Source organism: Triturus cristatus, chromosome 1_2 (assembly GCF_964204655.1).
Source record: "Triturus cristatus chromosome 1_2, aTriCri1.1, whole genome shotgun sequence".
NCBI classification, from domain to species: Eukaryota; Metazoa; Chordata; class Amphibia; order Caudata; family Salamandridae; genus Triturus; species Triturus cristatus.
In genome coordinates this window covers 558,377,755-558,391,206 of record NC_140580.1, presented here as the reverse complement: position 1 = coordinate 558,391,206, position 13,452 = coordinate 558,377,755, and the positions used below count along the sequence as shown (strand labels likewise).

The 13,452-nt window shown below is 47.0% G+C and overlaps 1 protein-coding gene across 2 annotated transcripts in view; it reads right to left on the bottom strand.

The window, feature by feature from the left end:
- The window catches only part of LOC146867623 (zona pellucida sperm-binding protein 2-like), a 234,594-nt gene that overhangs the window by 64,576 nt on the left and 156,566 nt on the right, over window positions 1-13,452 (bottom strand). The gene's annotated exons all lie outside the window — the stretch shown is intronic.

The following is a 13,452-nucleotide window of genomic DNA, read 5'->3' as shown; positions in this document are numbered from 1 at the left end:
CCGGAGCCAGGAAGGTGCTTAAATACCTTGCCGACTGATCAGGTGCGAGCAGGCCCGCTGATTGGAAGCCGCCAGGAACAGCTAGATTGGTTCCAGGTACGGGCAAATGCTGTGCCGCAAGTAGCACGACAGAAGAGAATAAACAAAGAAAAGACGTACACCGGCACGTATGTCGGGCGCTTGTGTATAAAGTTTTGTTGACACCAAAGACAACTTGTGTCAGATGTTTATTCTATGAGTGTTTACAAAATGAAGTGAAGAGGCTGAAGAAAGTACAACAAAAAAATAATATTGCAATGAGAAGAAAGACTCTGCTTCCCAATGTGTGAGTTTGGAGGCTCTGTTGGTACGTGGCAGAGCGCATGGATGTAGCTGAACTGGTTACGTGTGTGGCGTGACGGTACCCAATGGTAATGGGCTACGTGCAGATGCATATAGCATGAGTGGTGCTGGTAATATGTAGGTCGTAGCACCACCAAAACAGCGCGAGTGCAATGCATAACGGCAATGTGAGTTTAAGAGTTAAGGGTTCATGTGGAATTGTCATGAGATTGTAAGCCATGTAGGGTCGCACGTTCACAAGTATGTTAATGATTTACAGGGTGGTGTGTCAGTAAAGTCAATAGAGAGTACCCCACTGCGAGACTCAGGAATACCATCACTTCCAGGAACTACATCTCCAAACAGGAAGCTGATTACCTATGCACCATAAGGCCCAGAACACTATTTCTACACAGTCCCGAAAATCCACAAGGAGAGCAGACAACCACCTGGACGCCCGATAGTGTCAGGCATCAACTCCTAATTGGAGCCTCTATTGAGGTTCTGGGACTTTTACCTGAACCCCCTGGTACAAAAATCCACCACTTACCTCAAAGACACCAAGCACCTTCTCAAGTATATCCAAAATGACCCGGACACCCAACTCCTGGTGGCCCTAGATATAGGGAGTCTCTATACTAGTCTCCCCCAGGATGACACTCTGCGGGTCGTAGAACAAACACTCAAAGGAATTACATGGGAGTTGAACACCCAAGGGAGTTGATCCTACAGTGTGCTACCCTTGCTCTCAAAGAAAATTTATTTTGAGTTTGAGGGAGATTTTTCTGCAAACAAACTGGACCTCTATGGGCAGTACCTTTGCCCCTAGTGTGGCAGGACTGTATGTGTACCATTTTGAGACAACACATATTGCCTCCCCACAACCCCTTCAGCACTATCAGGTTCTGGCGTTGATAGACTATATCCTGATGATCTGGACCGGCAATGAGGAATCATTGGCCACCTTCAGGAACTGGCTAAATTAAGTTTACCAAAACATCTAACGCCAACACACTGGCTTTTCTGGATCTCACAATAGAAGCCAGAGAAGGATCTCATCAGACCACCACCTTCTACAAACCCACGGCCAGAAACTCATTAAAATTCGACAGTGTTCACCCCCACCCACCACCCAAGGGAACATTTACCCTATGGCCAGTTCCTCTGCATCAGGAGAAACTGCAGTAGAACTGAAGATTTGCAAAGACAGTTCACAGACCTGGCCAACAAACTTCACTAAAGGTTATCTGGAGAAGATCATCCAGACCACCAAAAGAGCGTGAAATCAAAATAGAGAGGCCCTACTAGAAGACAACCACAAAGCAAATGAGACCATCCCCCTTACATGTGTGACCACATACAACTCGGGATCTAACAGTGGCTAAAATCATCCGGAAGCACTGGCATATTCTTGAAACAGGAAGACTCAAATGGGAACAACCGCTCTTCTCAAATAGACTAGCAGGCAACCTGAAGGACTGCCTGGTATCCACCCGACCAAGAAAACCACACCCCTGAGGGACAATACCATCCTCAATGCTTGGGGCCTACCCAACGTAGTGGGCCACCACCAATGCGGGAATTGCTCTGTCTGCCACCTTACCCGCACTACGAAGACTCTCGAATTGGAAGAAGGCAAGACGTGGCTTCTCAGGAAGCACACCAATTGCAATTCAACACACGTGATCTACCTCAGTGCCCCTACGGCCTCCGCTACATCGAGATGACCAGCAGAAAAATCAGGATAAGAATAGGGGAACACCGCAGCACCAGACGGACCACTTCATCCAGAAAGCACACACCCCCAATGACCCAACATGTGTGGTGATCAAGCAAGTCGCAGTCACCAACATGGGAGAGGACAACCTCCTATTCCAAAAAGAATGTTGGATATACAGCTTATCCACACAAAAAACATGGTTCAATGACCGCATTCCCTGGAATGCCCTGAGCAACCGCTAAAAATATCCCCACCCCTAATCTGTAGATACGGTGATACTGAAACTCCTAATCTGTATCTGATACCGTGGCACCCTTACATCTGCAATAAAGGATTAGAAGCAGGCCCAATTGAGCATAATGACACAAGCCCTTTGACTCAATACCAATATTCATAAATTGAGTTCCAATTTGAACACATGAGCCCTGTGATTTCCCAGTTCTGACTTGTGTACGATGCACACATCACAAATCACAGAACAGGTCCAGAAATGATTACCCCACGTTAACTTGTGGGGGTACACCTAGTGATGACATTCCAAACCTCACTGCATTAGCCCACACAGTCACCACAACGTTTGGATCCTAGTCGGTCTCCAATGTGCGTAGACCGATAATTGACACAGATTAGGCGCAAACACACACAATAAAGGACATTAACTCCATTACCTAGTTTTATTTGTTAATAACTTTATTGGAATACCACACAGTCTGTCTCCAATGTGCATAGACTGATCATTGACACCTATTAGGTGCAAACATGCAGAGTAATGACTAACTCCATTACAGAGTTTTATTTCTTGGGTTTAATTTTTTAAAAACTTTATTGAAATACCAGTCATCACACTATGATTGTTAGTCTGCCTTCAGTATCGTTCACCACCACCTACCATGCCGGACGCCATGACGACCAGGCGCCATGAAACACACGTCACCAATTACGGACGGTCAGTGGGGGAAGATGAGGGATATTTAAACCAGCTCCTCCACACCAGCCTGCATCGACAGAATCTGGGAAGCAGGCATGAGGAGCGGGCCAGTGACCTTGACGAAGTAAGTTGGGCTTGGGGCTCCGCAGTGCCAAACTCTGACGAAGATCCTACCATTCCCGACATGGAACTCCCCTGCTAATTTTCTCCACTTTTTCTTTCGCACCACACATGCAGTGTGTGACTATAGGTCTGGCCCCCCCCTACGGGATTCATGTTGCTCACGCTGATAATCTCATCGTAAGCATTTGTCAACCTTTCACTATTGTTACAGCTACGTATAGTGTCACAGTAGCGTGTATAAGTCGGCATCTATTAGAGCCACCATTCACATGCGCCACACTGACTCACTACCGCAATCTTCCTCATAGTGACCGGACACGGCGTTCCATCTAGTCACAATAGTCTTTTATAAATAAAGGAAGCTGGTTTCAACTTCAATGTCTATGTTCGTGGTCTTGTCTGTTTTCCCTTTTTTTTCTCACAGGCTTTAGCATTTAACAGAGGACACACCCTCCCATTAGGATCGCACCTTAGCGAGTGCGACATTTCTACCGGTCACAAATTACATATGACCGCCACGTATTCTCATTGCACGAAAGCCAGCCAATGCAGCTACCTGGCTGAAACATGTAGAAGTGACCTTTTACAAAAAGGATATAGGAGACACATTTACATCTCTGCAGATATCCGCCTTATTGCTTTCAACACTGCCAAGGGCCCACCGTTAAATACTGTGATTACAAGGGACACACAGGACAGCCTTTTAATTTTTACTTATTCACTCCACTGCACACTCACTACATAAAAAACAGCTCCGCTGTAATCAGGTGTTGTAGCACACCCGAGATGCACTCTTCACCTTGGGTGGAACCAGATGATGAAGCAGAGTGAGGGTTTATTAAAAACGAATGTTTTTTCCTGACAGACACTGAGCCTCTATTCCTATAAGCCAATTCCTTTTGATACTGCTATACCCAGGGGAAGAGAACTAGTCTACACTGTTCTTCTGTCTCTCGTTTGATTAAGTAATATAAGCAAGCATCATGAGTAAGGGTCAGTGTCGAAGAAACCCAGCTATGAGCAACTGCACAGATGTTTCTGAATTTGTCAACAGTGAAGTGCTGGTAGGCAACATACCTACCAGGAAAACCAATAGAAAGGAAGGTGTTCCTGAAATATATTCAACTGCTACCAATCACCAGCCTATGCTGTGAATGAGCTTTAGGTGATAAACCAATTATACTCGGCCACTAGTGTCACGATCTGGAGGTCCCACCAGAGCCACAGTGGTTGGATTTCTAAACCCGCGTTGCAAGGACTTAGCTCAATGCACCAACACAAAATATAAACGCAGTTGGACTGTGACCTATACATAACCCACTGTGCTTAGTAAGCAATAACGTATGGGTGATATTTGTCATTAGTCTCTTTAGATGATTTCAAAGTCCCAGCGGAACTCCAAACCCTCCTTTGACATTGGTTAACTACTGAAAATAGCACTGAGCGGCAGAGATTAGAACTTTAAAATGTTTATTTCTAAAAAACCCAAGTCTAATGCATAAAATATAAAGAGCAACCACACAGAATGTGAAAATAAATATGGCCAGCGAATACAATATGAACAGTCGTAACATGGTTAGTACGTTCCAAGAATCCTAATACCCCATCGCTACTTGTATCTGTTATGCTACAATGTCGCAGAAGGAACGACAAGCCTATAAATAGAGTTGAAGATTAATAGCACAGCATACCCTTCTCAGCGAGAAATAGCGGGTTAGCTATTCTCCATCACAGCCCTTGCTTGGGAATGATAAAGAGCGGCTGTAATTAAGTTTCTTATTTTGTGTTTTGCACATCGGATTGCGAGGACTGAGTCAGCTGTCGCTCGGGAGACACAGGAGATCCACAGCCTCTCAGGGAGGCTTCACGTTTTTGTGCTTTGTTTTTTACAGGTCGGCGTCGGACCCCTGCCTGAGCACGAGCCGAAGTCATCGGCGAGTCACAGGTGCCGCAGCATGGAAGCAGAGAGACCCAGGCACTTTAAAGTGCACGGCGGCGCGGGAAACAGTGAAAACTGAAGCCACTGCTTGGTATCACACGCATTGCTGGGGGTTAAGTGGCGCGGTTGCGCATTTCATTGTGCTGCGAGTAGTCAGCAGTGGGAAGCTCCTTGAGCTTGGTGCAAGTTTAAATAAAGCGGGAGTTTCAGGACCAGTGCGTTAGCAGCACGATAGTCGGGCATTTGCTATCGGCAGATTTGGGGCCAGAGGGAGCAGCGATCCTCAGAGGGCACAGATTTTCCCAGCCTCGCTAAGAGGCTTCACCCATTTCTTGCATTTTGTGTTGCAGATTGGGAGCCCCAGCAGGACCAGGGGCATTTAAAGCAGCCAGGAGCAGCGTGGGCAGCTGCCTCAGACTTGGCAGGCCCAGCAGCTCCCAAGCCTCGCTTGGAGGCTTCACATGATCTGCTCTTGTTTTTAAGGCAAATAATCAGCAAGTTGGACAGCATTGAGCATGTGGTTGCGGCGGACAAGAGCAGCTGGTGTACTGGGGTTAAAGTCGATCAACAGCTGATCAGCAGAGTGGTAGTTGGACAGCTTCTTGGATCATCAGCACGAGGGGGACCTTAAGAGGACCCTGACAGGCCTGCATTCCTGCGCTTCCGGGAGCCACGCGGGTTCGAGTAATACTCACCTGACCCACTGGATTAGCTGGTGGGCGTGGCTCTGGTTGCACGAGTGCTTGTGGCCGGTTGTGCACCCCCTACGAATTGCAAGGTAAGGGCCTGGGCAGTGTCCCAGGCCGCGGTGTGCTGTGGGGTGGGGTGTTAGTGTAGGCTGCTCCAAGGGGGCCTTTTAACTTGGGGGGGCACTGTTAAGTTGGGGTAGTTGGTCACACATTCCTACACAAGTGTTTTTTCTAGAAATTTCGCTGTTTTTTAAAGGTGCAATGGCCAGTAAAGCAAAGCGGGGCGAACAGTGCTCTGGCATGGAGAATTTGATGGAGGCCATGATGCGTAAAATGGTTGATATGGAGGATAGGTTGAAGAAGGTTGATGACATGGGGCAGGCCATTGCGGACCTTAGAGAGAAAGTAGATGGGCACAAAGAGGTTGAAGACTGGCCTAGACGGTCCATTGTGGCTCCCAAGGCAGCATTCCCTCCCCTTCCTAAAAAGAGTAGATCTAAAAAAAAGGGGGGTGGGCACCGATGGGTGAGGGAGCAAATGGCCCCATTGAGCCAGTGGCCCCAGGGCCAGTCCCACAGACAAGCGGGGATGGGGGTGATCCAGGGTCATCTGGAGGTAGTGACCCACCAGGCAGTGATGGGGGGGGGGGGGGGGGTGTTCCTCCAGCAGGTGGAGGAGGGTAGCCGGGAACTGACAGTAGCCCACAGGCCCCAGTTGCCCCTATTGGGGGGGCCACCGCAGGGTTTTCCCCATTTCCACAAGATTTGGTATCTAACTGGTCCCCGACAGCTGGGATGTCTGGCGGGGGGGGGGGGGGGGGGGGGAGAGAGGACTTACTTGATAAAGCCAGGTGAATAGTGGCTCACTTGGGCGGGGCACGGGGGGGGGGGGTTGAGTACGCCAGGGGAAGGGCAGGGTGCTCCAACCCAGTCACTCCAGTGGGTGAGGCAACCCCTAGTGGGGCCAGCAAAGAATTGCCAGCAAGCAGACAGCAAAGGAGAAGCCAGCAGAACCAGTGGGGGCAGCCGCATCAGGTAAGCAGCAGACACTGCCCGTGTTAGGTGTGGGGGAAGCGCACACCCCTAGAGAACAGCTGGAAAGACATGTCGCGCAGGAAGTAAGAGAAGATTTGGAAGGGGAGCTATATCAGTACGTTCTCTTTGCTGCTTGATGAAACTGAAAGGGAAGAGGCCAAGAAAAAGATTGGATGCTCCAGAGGGAGTGGGCAAGTGAATTGCAGAAAGATGGAGTTGAGGAATCTTTGATTAATTGGGTAAGGGGCTTCTCAGTTTACATGGCTGTTATGGCAGAGCGTTTCCCAAATTTAGCTGCAGAAATGGCATGCTACCAGAGCAGGATCACATGACAACTATGGTGGGGTAGGATGGAAGGAATATGATAAAAACTTCATAAGAACTAACGCTTAAATCTGCCCTCACTTGGGATCAAATTGATATGATTTCATGGTTAGACTAATTTAGTTGTGTGTCACAAGACAGTGCCAAGGGCCAGTCCTTTCAGTCTTTTCGGTCATTTCCCCTGCTAGTTCCAGCAGGAGGGGTTAAAAGGGGCACGTTGGGACTTCAACAGGCGCACATGCACTAGGGCTGCAGGCACATGTAAGTTCAAGCACTCATGTTCTTTCTGTGGCAATATATCACACCCCGAATCCAAGTGTTAAGAAATCAAAGGATAGAGGGAGAAAGAAGCAGGATTGATATTTCACTGACCTTTCGCACGCTCTCCCATTATAACAAATGCATGGATCCATGGTTAAATAGATACTTGCCCTTCATCTGCCAGGTTGTTGCTAGACTGTTTCAGATATGGTTTTAGGATTCCCGCCCCAGATTATGTAGGGACACCAGAGTGCAGGAACCAGCGCTTGGTGAGAGCCAACCCACGTGTGGTTGCAACAAAAATAGAGAAAGCTGCGCCTGGGCAGAGTAGCAGGGCCATTTGACACCATCCCAGTAAAGAATTTGGTCTGTTCTCCTCTGGGGGTGGTCCCTAAAAAATGAATCTGGGGAGTTTAGGTTGATTCATAACTTGTCTGCATCTAGGGGGAAATCCTTGAATGATGCTATTAATGATGAGCTGTGCAGCGTCAAGTACTCATCCTTTGATCAGGCTGTTGAGATGCTCAGGGGCTTGGACCCTGGGGCGCTGCTGGCAAAATCGGACATTAAATCAGCTTTCCGCTTGTTGCCAGTCCTTCTTTTAGACTTTAATCTTCTGGGCTTCCAGTTCCAGAGGAAATTCTATATGGATATGTGCATGCCTATGGTTTGCTCGGTCTTCTGCGCCTACTTTGAAAAATTCAGTACATTTTTGGAATGGGTTTTTAGGCGGGCGACGGTGCACCAGTATGTATTGCACTACCTCGATCACTTCTTCTTGGGGTCAGCAGGCTCCCAGGAGTGGGTGGGCACGGAGTGAATTTTGCACGTTCATGCAGAGTTGGGGTCCCATTAGCACCAGGGAAGACGGTCGGGCCATCCACAATGATTGAGTTCTTGGGGCTAGAGTTACTCTACCCAGGGATGTTCTTGGCTGCCCAAAGTAAAGATCACGTTCAGGTCAGCCTTGCAGCAGTGCTTGGCTAAAGAGAAGGTTACGCTGCAGCAGACAGTGGGTCAGTAGAATTTTGTATTGCGTGACGTCCCTCTGGCACGACCATTTTTGCGATTCATCTCACAAGCCATGTCAGGTCTCAAAGAGAAACACCACCACACCAGGCGGTCTGCTGAGGTTAGGCAGGATATGTGGATTTGGATGGCATTCCTGCATGACTTCAACAGCATGGTAATATGGCCCGGTCCGCTCCCTCCTTCCGCTGAGTTAGGTTTAATGATTGACTGAGGATAGTGAAGGATTTGGCGCTATACTGGGTACTGAGTGGGTGGCACAGCGGTGGCAGGCATGGTGGGTGCACAACGGTTTGACAGACATTAGGTTTTTTTAGAACTGTTCCCCATCTTTGTGGCATTGACGGTGTGGCCAGAGCAATTACGGAATCAACCAGTGGTTTTCTGGTCAGACATAACAGTAGTGGAATGCATCAAGCAGCAAGGTGCAAGATGATCCTCAGTCTGTTGAAAGAAATAATGTTGTTCTGCATGAAATTAAATATGCAATTTAGGGCTAAGCATGTCCCAGGAGCGTTAAATCATGCTGCTGATACACTCACTTCAAGATGCAGGTATTCTGGGCACATCTCCCGGCTGTGGCAGAGAACCAGACACCCTTCCCAGAACAACTTTGGCAGATTGGTGCCCCAAACTACTGGACCTCGTGACAGCTAGCCTAGCGACCAGGGGGCATACGAAGGGGTATTTTTGGCATACTGTACCTTTTTGGGGGAAGGAGTGGGGGGAGCGGTGGCATGACAAGGGGGCTGTTCTCTCTCACCTGGGGGCATTGAAGGATGAAGGGCACTCCGTGGCAGCAGCAAGGCAGCATGGAGCAGCTATCTTTCTTCACGCAAGCAAGGGGTAGGGGGCACCCTCACTAATAATTCAGTCGCAACCGGACACAAGGCGGCCTATAGGGGTTGATCTCCTGGCGTAAATACTTGGGGCTCTTAGCCAGATTTGCAATACCGAGGCGGAAGCTCTTTTCTTCAGTGCTGCCTTTTCACTAGCATTTTACGGCGCATTTAGAATTGGAGAACAGGTGTCCAAAAACAAGCAAGATGGTCTGCAGTTTAGCCATGTTAGGATGCAAGGCGACTCTTTGTTCATATCTATTCAGAGATCTAAAACCGATCAGGAGGCCCACGGGGAGGGGGTGGTGCTGCGCCGGTCGCAGGGGAACCTTTGCTGCCCTATCACCAACCTAGAGGCCTTTTTGAGTCAAAGGCCCAGGAAGACAGAGGGGCAATTGTTAAAATCATGCTGATGGTACCCCACTCACAAGGTTTCAATTTAAAAGGGTCATGGATATGGCAGTGCAGAAGTCAGGTCTAGATCCCAGCAGCTTTGGAACACATTCATTCAGGATAGGGGCAGCCACCGAAGCAGCGGCAAGGGGTTTCATCAGGAGCGAAGTGCAGAAAATTGGCAGGTGGTTCTCCAATTGCTATAAGCGCTATGTGCGGCTGCATATGTTATGAGAACTGCACAGACAGTTTTCTGATGCTGTGTTTTTCTGCTCATTTTACAGTTTCTCAAGCCTGTCACACAGGAGGGAAACTGGCAGCAGCACAGAATGGGTGCACGCCCGGGAAACTCACGTCGTGTGGGTTATTGGTCATTCATATGAGACGTTTAAGTATCTTTTTTCTTTCAGGCAACTATGAGATGAGAACAAGGCAGGCCGGTTTTAGGTTATCATTCCATGGGGGGGGGGGGGGGGGGGCTGCGCTTTGGTCAATTCAGGGGCTTAGTGTTAGATCTGCTAGACAGGGAAAGGGCTCACCCCAGCATTATTATCCTGCACTTGGGAGGGAACCATCTGGTACATCTGGGTAGAAGTGGGCTGGTTGAAACAATCACCGAAGTGGGTTGGTTGGCACGGCCATGTCTGGGGTCCATCCTGATTTGGTCACAGATGGTGCCGAGATTGCAATGGTGGGTGAGGAGAGTCTGTGAGGACGTTGTACCACTCTGTGAAAAGAATAACAAAATGGCAAGGTTATTCAGGGCTCCACATTTACAGAGGATCGCCCATGGGTGCATCAGGGCGGAGCCATGCTTCTTAAAAGACGGCGTCTATTTGTCCAAATTGGGTAAAGAAATCTTCATGGAGAATCTTCTGGCTTGGTTAGTTGGGTATAGGGACAGGTTTCAGTGAGCGATTTGGGGGGGGGGGGGGGGGGGGGGGGGAGGGGGCAGGAGTACCCACCCGGTAAATGGGCCCCCTGCGCATGCGCACTCTGGTTGGAGGGCAGGCATAGTTTGATCGGGATCTGGCTCCAGTCATTGACCTTGCCGTAGGCTCAAAATAGGGATATGCAGAAAGATATTAATGAAAGTTTAGATTTGGATAGGAATTCTATGCATTAGAGATACGTTAAGGTTAGCAAACATGACATATGTACCTATCAATGTAATGCAATGGACTTTCTGCGTATTCTAAAAACGTATTAAAAAAATGTTTTGATTATTAATTTAAAATACGGCCTGGGTTTAACAACCCCTAATCCAAAAATCCCTTCTGATAAATGATTTTCCGCCCTAGGAGTGAACAGGAGGCGGGCAATTTTTGGGCACCGGTAAGAGGAGCCCTCTAGTAGGGGTTGTAGTCATAGGAAGAGGGGGTCTAGGCCATACCTAGCCATACTGGATTGAACTCTGTCCGGATAGTCTTGCCTCAACGCCTCAAAACCATAGCTAATTACAGTGGTTTTAATACCATAGGATTACCAATTTTTATCTCCCGTTTATAAGTTTGGTGACAAGTCATAACAAGACAAAATAAGTAGGGCGATGAATGAGTCATCGATTCACAGGTTGACATTTTAGTCAAGACACAAGAGTCCATATTATCATAGTGACCATAGTAAACAATGAAAATAAGTAAGCCTAGATAGTAGGCAGACATGATGCTAACACTGTTCTGCATGTCTATCTAAAATTCACACACTTATAGAAAGATAAAAATAATTAGTTGGCAATTGCAATATTGATGTTTAAAAGCTATCTACAATGTTATTAAAAATACTACTAAAAGAATAAAATGCGTGCGTAATATAATACAAATTTAGCATCAAATGTCATTATCAAATGGCAAAAAGCTTTGCATAAAATATTGCATAAAACAAAATTATAATGTGCATGTTACATTAAAAATAAACCTGACAACACGTGTATGTAACTAATACAGCTGGGTGTGAAAGAAAAAGAAAAATAGATGGATAAAAAGCGGTACATATTGTCTTTGGTACACTCGTCATTATCCCAATTAAACAAATGACTGTTTCAACTCAGTTCGATCCCCCCAAATTGCTGATGAGTGTCAATCTCCATAATATACAGGAGTCTTTGAAGATGAGGCACCTGGAATGGCACAAGTATAGTTAGGCCTTGTGCTGCTTTTGTAGTTGTTTTAGCAGCAGATGGTCAGGGAGATGGCCATATGCATTGGAATAGCGCTAGAGAATCCAAAGGTGATCACATCCCTTGCATGTTGGGTCTTAGTGACATTGAATGCGCAAACATCAAATTTGTAGTTTGCTAGAACACTGGAAGAGATATTTGCTCATCATATTGTGAATGATGCACAATAGGCAATGGTTGGCAGTAGGCTTGGTGCACTTTTAGTGGTCATAGCATGTTTGATGTTTATCTAATCCATTGCGGGTAGTTCCAGCAGAACTTCCAGTATGCTTTACTGCAAACAACCCATGCCCCAAAAGACTGGTATCCCTTTGGAGACATCCAATCAGTGGAAAGACGGAATCCAGTACCTGCTTAGACCAGTCAGCCATTCATAACCAAGAGAATGTGAGGGTCTCTGGGATTGTGGAGGTGGGACTGGTTACATTTCTTTGTCAGGAGAAAGAGGAGGACTCCGCAACTGATTAACAGAAGAATTGCTGGAAATCTGCCATACAGTCTGGAGAAGGATGACTCAAATGAAGGTGTTGGTGCAAAAACAGCCTTGAAACCAGTCAAGAAACCAGCTACGTACTCTTGAAGAAATGCACTATGCCAGTTGTGTTAAACAAATTAAAGATGGCATGCACAAAATATGCAAGCTGAGAAGGGTACTGCATTTGCATGATTATTTTTATGATTTCTTTTAATCGGACTAATAACAGGCTGCTTGCAAGTCTAAAGTTTCTGCCTGAGAGTTTAAGAGACCTCTTTCTACATTAATATAGCAACATCTTCATTCAACTTTTCAAGGTGCCCATTCACTGTCTATTATGGGCTAAGGGACATTTCCATACAGATTGTAAAGAAGAGGGTACAAGGTTACCATACAGCATTTTATGATAGTTCAACACATTTGACCTTTGTAGTCCCCATTCTCTGTGGCAAGTTCTTCATGCGTAATGAAAACAGTATTCGGTCTCTGCTTCCTTGGTTTACACAGCAACACCACAACAATTACCGGGCCAAACTCGTACAGTTTATGTAGGTCCTCATTACATAGCTGGCCCAAAATGGGTTAGGCCTTTCCTCCATGTCACTGCCAACCAAAAGGAAAATTGTTCTTTCCTTTGTTTCCACTAAGGGAGATGTGTTTCAGCCGGCCAAAACGAGTAAGTGCTTCATTTATTTCTACCAGGGGAGGTCCTTCCCTAGCTTCTTCACACCTTTCTGGAGAGCACACTCCAACTGTTTCACTAGAGATCCCAGCCAGTGACTACTCCTATTTTGATTTTGCCTTTTTTTTTTTTTAACCACTGCGCTGCAACCATGCCAAACACTCCAGGGATCCCCCAGTGAAATACCTCCCTAAACTGCCTTTCAGTTTTCCTGACAGTTGCTTCAATTGGTTGCAGGGTCAGTGAACACAGTTACTCATAAAATGGAGTGGCTATCTGCTTGCCATTATTCCTTTGGGAATGAATCCTCGTTCATATTCCGTATGCAGTATTGAACCACTGAGTGCGCAGGGCAGGACGAGCAAATTTCACGTCCTGGTTTGAATGCCGCAAGTTTCTAGAGCAGCAAGTACGAGTACAAACAAAAGCATAAAGTTAAAAATAGGAGATCGAAAGGGCTTAAGAATCAGTTCAGGAATTCATGTGCCTGTGCCAACATACGGGACCATTACTTGC